The 12,747-nt window shown below is 46.8% G+C and overlaps 1 protein-coding gene across 1 annotated transcript in view; it reads right to left on the bottom strand.

Moving 5' to 3' along the window:
• Nucleotides 1–12,747, bottom strand: part of BCAR3 (breast cancer anti-estrogen resistance 3) — a 226,033-nt gene that overhangs the window by 199,179 nt on the left and 14,107 nt on the right. The window lies entirely within an intron of this gene.

Genomic DNA, 12,747 nt, shown 5'->3' with positions numbered 1-12,747 from the left:
CATTCGACCCTTGGCCTGGGTACTTCCATATGCCACAGGTGTGGGAGTAAAAATAAATAAACAAACAAACAAACAAATAAATAAATAAATAATAAATTCCTTTCTTAATGAAATTTTTTCTTTTTTTTTTTTTCTTTTTTTTTTAGAGCCGCACTCGCAGCATATGGAAGTTCCCAGGCTAGGGGTCTAATCAGAGCTGCAGCTGCCGGCCTACACCACAGCCACAGCAATGCCAGAGTCCGAGCCGTGTCTGCGACCTACACCACAGCTCAGGGCAATGCCAGATCCTTAACCCACTGAGCGAGGCCAGGGATCAAACCCGCAACCTCATGGTTCCTAGTTGGATTCATGTCCACTGTGCCGTGACAGGAACTTCCCGTTTTTGTTTTTTTTTTTTTTTTTTTTTTTAATATTTTTGTCAGCTAGACAGAAGCTGTCAACAGACAAAACTTCTCCACCCTGTGGTGGATGATTTGAAAAGAGAAACTCCATATCCCAGAAGTGTATTGAACAGTAACTCTTGGTGAGTTTGGGGAAGGGAGACGTCTTCAGAAAACAGCTCTGATACTGTCCCAAGTTGAGCAATACTGAATTAACATACTGCATTTTGTGTTTATAATTTTGTATAATAGAAAACGTTAGCATATAAAGTAAAGCATATAAGGAACTCCCATGTACCCAGTACCAAGCTTCGTTAATTAACAGGGCTAATCCTAGTTCACGCCTAACCCATCCCCCACTCCCCTGCCACCTGCCAAACATCATGTCATTTCATCTGAGGGTCTGTATTCTTTATTCTTATAAGGTAAGAACACCCTCTTTTTTTTTTTTTTTGTCTTTTGTCTTTTGTTGTTGTTGTTGTTGTTGTTGTTGCTATTTCTTGGGCCGCTCCCGCGGCATATGGAGATTCCCAGGCTAGGGGTTGAATCGGAGCTGTAGCCACCGGCCTACGCCAGAGCCACAGCAACGCGGGATCCGAGCCGCGTCTGCAACCTACACCACAGCTCACGGCAACGCCGGATCCTTAAGAACACCCTCTTTTTAAACATTACCACCATTAAGATAGGTTTTGAAAACTTGTAAATAACCCTTCTATATTTTTAAATAGCTAGTAAGTATTCAAATGTCCAAATAAGAACTCTACATTGTATCTGGTTGCTCTACCATATCCATCTTAATGTGTAGGTTCCTCTGTGTGTGTGTTTTCCCTGCAATTTATTAGTTGAGGAAACCAAGTCACTTGCCCTGTAGAATTTCCTGCCCTCGGGACTTTAATGACAGTATTGCTGTGGAGCTTTTCAGCATGCTCTCCATCTCTTCTGTCTCCTGAAAATTGGTAGCTAGACTTCCTTTGAGTTGGGTCTAAATCTTTGGCAAGAATCGATACTATCCCGTGTCTCTTGGTGACACTAGCTGCCCTTGATGATTATGACTGATTGAATTGTGCCCCCCACCCCCGAAGATTTCCTGACATCCTAAACTTCATGGGTGAAATCAGGTTAAAGTGAGACCCACCCTAATCCAGACCTTACGAAAGGAGAAACATTTGAACAGAGACACTGAGGGAGAAGATGCTCATGGGACCACAAGGCAGAAATCAGAGCGCTGTGTCTACCACGCAAGGAACGCCAAGGCTGGCTGACAGACACCGGAAGCTGGAAGGGGAAAGCAAGGAGGCTCTGCTCATTTCAGAGGGAGCATGGCCCCGCCCTCACCTTGATCTCAGGTCTGGACTCCAGGACTGCAAGGTGTCAAGGTTTTCTATGTTACGGCAGCCCTAGGAAACGAATGCCATCACCCTCCCCCAGAACCATCATTTCTTGAAGGACTTGTCAAATGGTGCTATACCTTAATTACTGGCTGGGATACTTCTACCAAAAGAAACATCCCCTCTTCTGCCATTCCGTTACCCTACAGTTCGGTTCACATGCCAAAGGGAGAGTCTTTCTCTTGCCTGTTTTAGAACCATAAGTTGGTTTCCCAGTATCATCCAATGGTAGTTTGGTTGGGGGTTTTTGTGGCTTTTTTTGAGCATCATTATGAACTTGTGAATTTTCAACATGAATCACGTGTTTCAAGGCTTTTCAGCTCTTCATATGCATATTTCAATTGTTCCACTTGTTGGCTCTCGATCCTTCGGCCATGACACCAGGAATTTCAGTTATCTCTTGCTGTTCCAGGCTTATTGAGGGCATTTCCTGCCTCAGCCCAGAAGCATCCATTTCCCAATGAAGGTCTGGTTCCATTTAGTGGGTGGCAGGATTAAGAACCTATAAACTGCCACCAGGAGCGCACACTCCAACTGACTGGTCCTTATTTCTAGGCCTTTTCAGTGGACAGAACTAGGGAATAGATTTTAAAAATAAGAAAACATGCCAACCATTCATACTAATATTTTCTATTCAAACTAAAGGTTGTAAAACGTTTACTACCTTGGTAAATTCTATATTTGCATCTCTTTGTCTCTTATAGTAAAATTCTTGGTTTCTATTAACATTATTAAATAAATACTAATTTGCTTATTTTATGTATAGCTAATAATTTCAGAATAATAATACCAGTATTATTATTAACAACACGAACATTAAAAGTTTAAGACTATTTTGGACTTCTTGCTGATTTCTCCCACTAGGATTTCTTACTCTGTTAAAAATCTTTTGAAATAATTCCTCTCTGTGTGGTTGGCCACCAATTCAATATAGAGTTAAAAATATTTTATTTTGATTTGGGGGAACTGCTTTTTTTCAATTTTAGTGTAATTTAGTATGTGTGTGTGTGTGTGTGTGTGTGTGTACACTAAATTTTTTTTCTTTGCTTTTTAGGGCTGCAGCCGTGGCATATGGAAATCCTCAGGCTAGGGATCAAATTGGAGCTGTAGCTGCCAGCCTACCCCACAGCCATAGCAACTCGGGATCCGAGCCTCGTCTGCAACCTACACCACAGCTCATGGCAACGCCAGATCCTTAACCCACTGAGTGAGCCCAGGGATCAAACCCACATCCTCATGGATCCTTGTGGGGTTCATTAACCATTGAGCCAGGAAGGAAACTCTGAATACTCTGAATAGCATGTCATTGTTGAATACTCCTTGCATCTGTTGGTAGCCCCCTGGATCGTGTCTAGTTTTTGTCCGGTAATGAGTAAAACTTTCTCAAGGCAAAGAGAGCTATTTGTGGCTCTCTGGATTGGGTGTGTGCCTAGAATGGCTCTGCAGGTCACAGGCAGCGGTGGTCTGGGGTAGCTGGTGCAGATGCGGCCAGTTATGCGCATTTCTTCCCAAGTCTCCTTCCGGTGACTTCCCGTTAGTAGCTTGAAATCAGCCAAGGGCGGAAATAATTTAAGTCTTGGAAATAGGCAAATGCTATAAATCAGGACTTCCTTCTCCGCTACCCCCAAAAGCCAATTGTTAAACATTTACAAGCACACGTGTAGCTACAAGAAAGTTATATATCCAAGTTTATTAGAAACTACCAATTTCCCAAACTGGCTGTACCATTTTATATTCCCACCAGAAGGGCATAAGGGCTCCCATTGTGCCTCAGCTTTACCAGCAATTGGTATCTTACTTGGTCTTTTTAATTTTAGCCATTCTGATGGCTGGATGGTGTTTTCCTATTGTAATTTTAATTTTCTTGATGACTAATGATGTTTGTTACCTTCTCATATGCTTATTGGCCTTTTGATGTTTTGGCGTATTGATCCTTTGTCTTCTGACTTGACTAAATTTACTTATAAGTTCTAGTAGTTTATTTGGAGCCTCCTTTAGGCAAAGGACCAAATGTCCTTGAACACAATCACATTATATGTGAAGAGTTTTCTTCCTTTCCAATCTTTGTGCCTTTTCTCTTGCCTTATTGCACTTAATTTTTATTTGTTCATTTGTTTATTTATCTTTTTAGGGCCGCACCCACAGCATATGGAGTTTCTCAGGCTAGGGGTAGAATCAGAGCTGCAGCTGCCAGCCGACACCATAGCCACAGCCACTCGGAATCTGAGCTGAGTCTGGAACCTACACCACAGCTCACAGCACTGCTGGAACCTTAACCCACTGAGCAAGGCCAGGGATCGAACCCACATCCTCATGGAAGCTAGTCAGGTTCATTAACCACTGTGCCACAACGGGACCTTTCTTTTTTCTTTACTTACTTTTTAATAAGCACTGCTTACATTTTCTTAAACTGCAGTATACTATACATGCTCTAATTCACCTTGCCTTCCCCTTAACAGTACGTCCTTGAGCATTCTACACCAGCACAGAGAGAGAATATTGCTTTTTGTAAAATTATTTTCCCACTTTGAAAAGATATGGCAACACCCCAAGGAACTTACAAAAATTGTGTTATATGGAGATGCATCTATAAGATCACAGAAATTTATTTCTTGGGCCTTCCCTCTTCTGGCTGGCTGGTTTTCTTCAAGTACATTATTGTTGACGACTTGGCAAGGTCTAGTGATGGGGGATTAGTGATCCCTCAGTCCTGATGGGGGGGTCAGAAATTTACATAAGCACCTCCTCCTCCCCCATAGTCACATCACCCCACCCAAGTCCCCAGGCTCTCCTCGGCAACCCTTCCACGCATCTAGCTCCATTGCAGTGTTTCAGTACTGACACCACAAGCGTGATCCTCCAACTCTTAAAGCAAAGCAGACAATAGATAACTTCATCCGGTTCTTACACCCATTCCCAAAAATGCACCTGTGAACCCAGTTTGGCCTGTTTCTTGGACTCAGCATGCACACATGTAAGCACACACACACACACACTCATTTGTGGGAACAATTTTCAACCTAGACTGCTGTAATCCTGCTGAAAAACACAGGGTATTACATTTGGACTCCAATCTTGGTTGCTTGGATGTTACTCAGAAAGGATTTTGTGTCTAGCACTGCAGCCCAGCTCCTCCTGAGAATCCTGAAAGAGGATGGAGCCATGAAGCTGTCCAAGTTTTAAATGCAAACACCTTTCAGCCCATCGGCCTTACCTATATAAGTTTACCATGTCCCAAAAATAGAGGCTGTGCCTGTTCAAGGACGTTTATTACAACATTCCTTGTAACAGAAAAAGGAAACCTGGAAATAACCTAAATGTCCATCAGTAGAAGACTGGGGAAATTATGGTACATCCATAAAATGTCAAACTATGCAGATTTTAAAAAAAACCTATCTGAATGTATTGTTGTGGCACATCCTTTAAGATTAATTAAAAAGCAAGGTGAGAAAAACTGTTATAACACAATCACATGGGTATAAGATTTAAAGGGAGCTCGATTATGGAAAAACAGATCTCTCTATAGCTATACATGCAGGTAAAGGCATTTATTTTCTGGAAGCACACACTGTTAACTGCTACCACTATGTACTTTTAGGGCAACGGCCTGGTGGGCAGAAGGCAATGGAGAATTTTCTCTCTCTCTAAGGTCCTGAAATTGTTTCACTCTGCACATATTACCATCATTTTTTAAGGAGACAATTTTTTAAAAAAAATAATGGTTGCTGGAATCTACCCATGAGAACACAGTCAGATCTTAAAAGTGGGACATTCTATGAAACAAGCAAATAAAAAAAATCAATGTCATGAAAAACAAAGAAAGGTAAGAGATTGCATGAGATCAAATAGACTAAGGAGACATAAGCAAATGCCATGTAGGTACAAAAATTATATTTGGGGTTGAAAACAACAGCTATAAAAGGCATTTTGGGACAAGTCAAAAATGTAAATAGGAACCGAATTTTACATGATATTATTGAATTATTTATTTCCCTCGGTGTGATGGCAAGGTTGTGGTTATGTCATGGGAACATCTTCATTCTTAGGTAACATCTGCTGAAGACTTTAGGGTAAGCTGCCATTGTGTCTGCAACGTGCCATCAGCAAAAGAAATTACCCAGCAACGGAGTTCCCCTCATGGCTCAGCAGAAATGAATCTGACTAGCATTCATGAGGATGCAGGTTCAATCCCTGGCCTTGCTCAGTGGGTTAAGGATCTGGTGTTGCTGTGAGCTGTGGTGTATGTCGCAGACTTGGCTCAGATCTGACGTTGCTGTGGCTGTGGTGTAGGCCCAGCAGCTACTGCTCTGATTCGACCCCTAGCCTGGGAACCTGCACATGCCGCAGGTGTTGCCCTAAAAAAAAAAAAAAAAAAAAAAAAAAAAAAAAAAAAAAAAAATTACCCAGCAAAATAAATTAGAAAAAGTGTAAATATGGCAAAATGTTAACAATGAATCTAAATGAAGGATTACCTACGTTCGTTATATTACGAACCTACAGAAAACCTTCAACTTTGCTGTAGTTTGAATTTTTTTTCCTTGGAAAACATTCAGGGAAAAAGTAATGGTTACCATGGGATGTATAAATTACTGTACTCGTTATTATGAGCTTATCTTAGCCTGAATTAAACCACAAAACAAAACTGTGGAGCCACCAAAACTCTGGAGCGTGCCTGGACTTTCCTCGGGTCCTGGAAGGGCTCTCCCTCCAGACGCCGTGTCCCCTCGCATCCGTCACCCTTCTTCCTCCACCCAGATCTGCCCTCAGCCTGTGAAGTTTGGTTGGAAATGATCTGGCCTGTCCATTTCACAGCCACATACTAGGCTTCTACTTCTTTCCTAAAGTAGCAGGTCAGCCTGCCCAGTAGGAAGCAAGTCCTCTCCTGGTTTGGGGACCCAGGAAAGGACCAAGCCTCTAGCAAGAGGTGTGGGTTCCTTGGTGAAGGTGGCTGGAGAGAGAACTGCTGCCCCTGGGAGGCATCGGTGCGTTCACGCCTGTGCCGGGCATTGCACTGCTAGTGCAGCACTGTTAGCACACGAATGCAGCAGAGTGGGAGTTTGCCGAGCATCTTCCCCCTGCATTGCCTCAGCCTCCAAGCTACTCTGGAGATGACTGCTCTCTTTCATAATAAGGAAACTGATCATCACATGGGATCGTTGGAATTCCCGTTGTGGCTCAGTGATAACAAATCCGACCAGGAACCATGAGGACATGGGTCGGACCCCTGGCCCCGCTCAGTGGGTTAAGGACCTGGGGTTGCCACGAGCTGTGGTGTAGGCCAGCAGCTGCAGCTCTGATTCGACCCTTAGTCTGGGAACTTCCATATGCTACAGGTGCGGTCCTAAAAAGAAAAACAAAAGACATGGGATCGTTAACTTGCCCAGGGCCTCACAGCTAGTGGTGTGGGAGCTGGGACTCCGACCTGCTTGTCAGATCGCAGCTCTGATGTTACCACAACGCCCACCTCCTGCTTGGTTTCCAGGCTCCCAGCCCTTCTGGTTCCTCCAATGGGCCCCTCAACTCTAGTCCCTGCAACTTGTCTGAGAGACGCTTTTACCCAACCCTCCCGCTCAGTTAGGTCCCCCCCCCCCCCGCCACCGGCCAGCTTACTACTCAGAGGCGATGCCCCAAAGGAAGCCTCCCTGAAGGTGGTGCTGCCCTGTTGTCCTGTGCATGCCGTCCTAGCATCACGTGTGCCCTCTCCCGTCCTCCCTCAGCCTAAGCTCTTGGGAAAGGGCAGGGGGTCTGTCTCGTTACTGAAAACCTCAAGCCTTGGTAACAGGTCATGGTAGGTCCCAATTTTCTGACTCCCACCTGTCTCTTGGCCAACATCAGAAAAAGAAGTTAAGGGGGGATGGGCGAGATGGAGGAGAGAGAAGTCAAAGGCAGCAGCTGAGTTTCTAGCAGGTGGATTTAACTGCATAAAACTTGGAGAGAGACACTATGGGTGCTGAATTTTAGGCAGTTCCCTTTTGTGCAGGAGGTGGGTGCAGAGAGAGAATCCTGGGGTTAATAGAATCATTGACATGGCAACAACTTCTAATCGAGAAATGAAATCCCTCAGGGCCTGTACGTGATCAGCAGGCCCTCTGCCTGTGCTCACTATCCCCATCCATCCATCCATCCATCCACTCATCCATCCACCACCCATCCATCCATCCACCCATCCATCCACCCATCCATCATCCATCCATCCACCATCCACCCACTCATCCATCCATCCATCCATCCACCCATCCATCCACTCATCCATCCATCCATCCATCCACCCATCTCCATCCACTCATCCATCTATCCATCCATCCACCCATCCATCCATCATCCATCACCCATCCATCCATCCACCCATCCATCCACTCATCCATCTACCCATCCATCCATCCACTCATCCATCCACCATCCATCCATCCATCCACCCATCCACCCATCCATCCACCATCCATCCATCATCCATCCATCCATCCATCTTCACCCACTCATCCATCATCCATCCATCCATCCATCCACTCATCCATCCACCACCCACCCCTCCATCCACCCATCCATCCATCCATCTTCACCCACCCACCCATCCATCATCCATCCACCCACCCATCCATCCATCTGTTCAGATATGTACTGAGCTCTGCTCTAAGTGCTGGGCTAGAGGGCAGAGAACAACAGAAAGCCCTTAACCTCGTGGGGCTTCCATTCTACTGGGGACCACAGCTAATAACTACTAAGCATATATAGAAGGTGTCAGGCAGACCTAAGTGAATGAAGACAATAAAGCCGGGTAAGATGATTAACAAACGATGTGAAGGGCGGTTTGGGGCACAAAGGTCAGAGAAGGTCCCTCTTCTGGAGAATCTGCGTGAAGAAGAAAGGGAGCTGCACACAAAGCGAGGAGAAAGGCGGTCCAGGGCAGCGTCATGGTGTGGACGGAGCGTCATTAGAAACCAAGCCTCTTCTGGCCTCTGAAGTAGCTGCTTAGTATTTAAGTCATCCAGGAAGTGAGGACCCGGTCACCAACACCTACTCTCCTGCGTAAAGGCACGTTGCTAAAGCATTCTCGATGGGGCAACTGCCTGTGGCAGCTACAGCATCTGCCGCCCCCCCAGCCTCCACCACTGCAGGGGCATCAGGCCTCTCGTGCCCGCCCCTCCCCCTCCACTCCTGCCTGGGGGAAGGGAACAACTTTACCCCAGAGTTTGCCCTTGAATTTGGGGCCAGCTAATCCTGGGGTGACGGATGATCCTGTGGCCCTTGGCCTCCACCTGCAAGGCAACCCCCTCAGGATGTGTCTCCTCAACCCCACCCCGTCTCACGGTCTTTCCCGCTGACCTCACCCCCCCACTGCTCTCCCCATCCTCCCCCAGTACATGCTCTAGGGCCCCCGATAGGGGGACAGCACCCAAGAACCCAGCCTTTTCTCCGGGATGGCTCCTCCGCCTTCCTCTAGCACCTTCTCCAGGAAAGGCCACTCGCCCTCTGACACCTGTTCTCATCCCCCTGCCCTTTGCCTGTCCCCTCCTTTACAGAAACGTCCTTTGACTCTCAGGCCATCCCCCTTTTCTCCCTCTGCTTTCTTCCTCAAAGCCCCTCCCTGGTCTCCCATGATAGCTCCTGGGGCTTTGGCTCAGAATTCCTTCCACTCCTGCACTCACCCTCACCTGGGCAAATGTCAAAACCTGACCGACGAGTCTCTTAAAACCCTGGTCTCACAACTCCTTGGCTTTTTCCATTGCAATGATTTGTATCTGCTCTACTCAGTCACTTAGAGCCATCAAGTGGTCCAAACACAAGCGCAGAGACAGGCGAGCAGGGAGCAAAACTGCGATGGTGGGAGCTGGGATTTTCTTTAGAAACAGGGCTGGGAAGCGCAACGTGCTCCTTGAGTGATTTCATTTGGCTTAAAAACTTACTTGGTCTGGTCAGAAATGAGAGCATTCTGGTTAATAAAACATTTTTGTTAAAAGATACATATTATTCACCATACAAAGAAGAATGAAATACCTTGCAACCTCACTGAATAACACTTAACCATTGTTTACGGAATGATAACCTCCATCTATTTTTCAGAGCGCATTTGCACATTTTATTTCATTTTGATCTCAAGGCAGTCCTGTCCTGGCTCGCGGGTATGATCCGGCAGTGAATCAGGCCCACTGCTTAGAAATCTAGACATCAGCGCATTGGATCAACCAAGGCTGGCTTCATCAAAAGCTACTCTAGGGCTCCAGGGAAGCACTGGTGGGAAAAGCAGCCAAGCAGGTGCAAGCCGTGGAGTGAAGGTTTCCCAGTTGTGCAAGGTCCAGCCAACTAGGTAATTTTCTCCTTTCTTTTGATTTTTTTTTCATTCATTTACAAATGAAAATTCATTCTTAGCTCAGGGGCCATTCAGAAACATCCAGTAAGTGGGACTTGGCCTGTGGGCCACCGTTTGCTGAGCCCTGCTGTGTGCAGAACACTCACAAAGGAAACTGGAAGCTGGTGTTCTGTTCCCGGACTGCTAGTGGTAACAACGGCTGCCGTTCTGAACACAGGCTCGGTGCCAAATCCCGGGACGTGGTTTACATATCTATTATCATTTAATCTTCATAAAGTCATGCAAAAGTTATGCCCTCCCCACTTGATGAAAACAGGGCTCTGTGAGGATAATCTGCCTGAGGTCACACAAAGAGTGAGGCTGGGAGATCCCGCATCTGTGTGCAACGACCGTGCTCAGAACTCCGATTCGAGAGGGCCCCGGGCCAGCTCTCCACCGCACACACGTCTGGCTCTCAAGCCCTCTCCCTGGAGCTATCCACCCTCCTACGTCTTCCTGCAGTTTGGCTGTTTTGACTCTTGCTTTTTCACCTTCTTTGTGTCCCACCTTAAGATCCACCTTCTCCCTGACCTGGTAATTGATCAGGCTGGACGTCAGGAATCCTGTCCTTTCAACGTCATCCAAATCCCTGGGTTTGAGTCAGGGAAGCTCGAGCCAGGATAAGGTGCTTTCCCTGGGGCAGCCGGGAGCTGTAGGAGCCAAAAGATGAGTTTCATCCAAAGCCTTTTCAAGGTACCAAGGATCAAAGCCGGAGAAACTCAGACCAATGTGATGTCAAAGGTGGGAGGACCTCGGAGGGGAGGGCACTGGAAAGTCAGGTCACGAGTGGAGCTGGAAGGCGAAGGAAGAACAGCTGAGTCCAAAATGGACAGGTGGGTGGACGGAGCAGAGAGCTCCAAGGCCATCCTTCAACTGTGGTTACCTTGGAGGGGACACTGGGGCAGGCAGGCCCGGCTCAACGGTGCCTGGTCAGAGCAGATGGGCTCATCTTGGATCTCCCCTCGTGGGCCCCACTCTGCATCTTCAGCTCCACCCTGATTGATCCAGGCCCTATAGAAGTGTGACCCAGAGGGGTCTAGAGGAAACGGTCCCTGGCTATGGAAAACTGGGGCTCCATCCTCGCAAGGCTGACCCTAAGGGGCACTGTGATTGCAGACAGGTCAGTGCAGTTGGAGGCTACTCCTCAGACAGCAGAGTCCAGTCCTGGGTGGACGGGCATAGAAGGGATGCAAAGAGTCCAGTCGCAGCAGAGGAAGCGCCGTCTGCCAGGAACTGTGCTGAGGGCCAGGACTCCTAAGCAGCCGGCAATCACGCCAGAAGATGAGGGACAGCCACCTCTGGGGACAGCAAGAGGAACGCCACTGTCACCAATTCCAAGAGTGAGACTCTAATGGGCTCCCAGGCTTGGAAAACAGCGAGAACCTCAGGGTAGGCCGGCCGGCCTTTGTTTTGCTTTTAGGACCGCACCCGCGGCATATGGACCTTCCCAGGCTATGGGTCTAATTAGAGCTGCAGTTGCTGGTTTATTCCACAGCAATGCCAGATCCAAGTCACATCCAAAACCGACCCTGGAGCTTGCAGCAACGCCAGATCCTTAACCCACTGAGCGACACCAGGGATCAAACCCACATCCTCATGGATACTAGTCAGGTTCTTAACTCATTCAGCCACAACGGGATGTCTAGGATAGGCTTTCTTAAATTTAATCCCCCAAAATATATCACACCTAAAGGCTAGTACAATATTAGTCAATTCAGCTATAAACTTGAAGCCCTTCTGTTCATCCAAAGAACCACAGAAAATGCGAGAAGACGAGCCACAAAGTGGGGGAACCTGCCACACAAAGCCAGCTGAGGGCTGGTGTCCAGAATATGTAAAGAATTCCAACAAATCAATTCTATCGAAAAAGGGCAAAACACATGAATCAGCAAAAATTAAGACGACTGCCCAGAGCAAAGGATGTGGAACACGCCACGCTATCAGTTGGTTCAACACCTGAGAACCCGATTTAATATTATAAAGTTGAAACTACCAACACCTGATCCCCTAGGAATTCCACTCCTCCACTAAGGTAGAGTTTCTCAACCTCGGCGTGATTGACATCTTGGACCACATGATTCTTTGTTGGGGGCGGGGGGGGGGGACGCTGGCCCGTGCATCTCAGGATGTTTAGCCGCATCCCTGGCCCCCACGCCCATGGAAACCAAGAATGTCTGTGACATTTGCTGAATGTTCCTGACATTGCTAAAAATTACCCCTGGTTGAAAACCACTGCCCTTGGCTCTGGTGCCCCAACAGAGTTCCATAGGACATTCCCAGTGGCCCCGTACAAAATAGCCAAAGGCACAGACACACAAGGAAAAAAAAAAAAGACAGGAAAAAACATTAATAGCCAACAACAGAATGGCCAGCCAAATTGTGGTAAATAAATACAACGGAATAGTAGACAGTTCTAAAAATGAATAACCTTCTCCCAACAATAAACGACTCTCATAAATCTTGGGCAAACAAAGTTATAGGATCTATTTAGCACGGCTATTTCTATAAAATTTAAAACATGCCAAAATAACCAGCAGAGCATCTGGGGTGCCTATTTAGGTGGCGTGGGAGACGGCATTTCCCCTCAATGGCTGCAATGGCATTTCTCGTCCCACCTGTTCTTCCAGAGCCT

This window comes from Sus scrofa, chromosome 4, assembly GCF_000003025.6.
Source record: "Sus scrofa isolate TJ Tabasco breed Duroc chromosome 4, Sscrofa11.1, whole genome shotgun sequence".
In the NCBI taxonomy this organism is placed as follows: domain Eukaryota; kingdom Metazoa; phylum Chordata; class Mammalia; order Artiodactyla; family Suidae; genus Sus; species Sus scrofa.
This window is presented reverse-complemented; position numbering and strand designations above follow the sequence as displayed.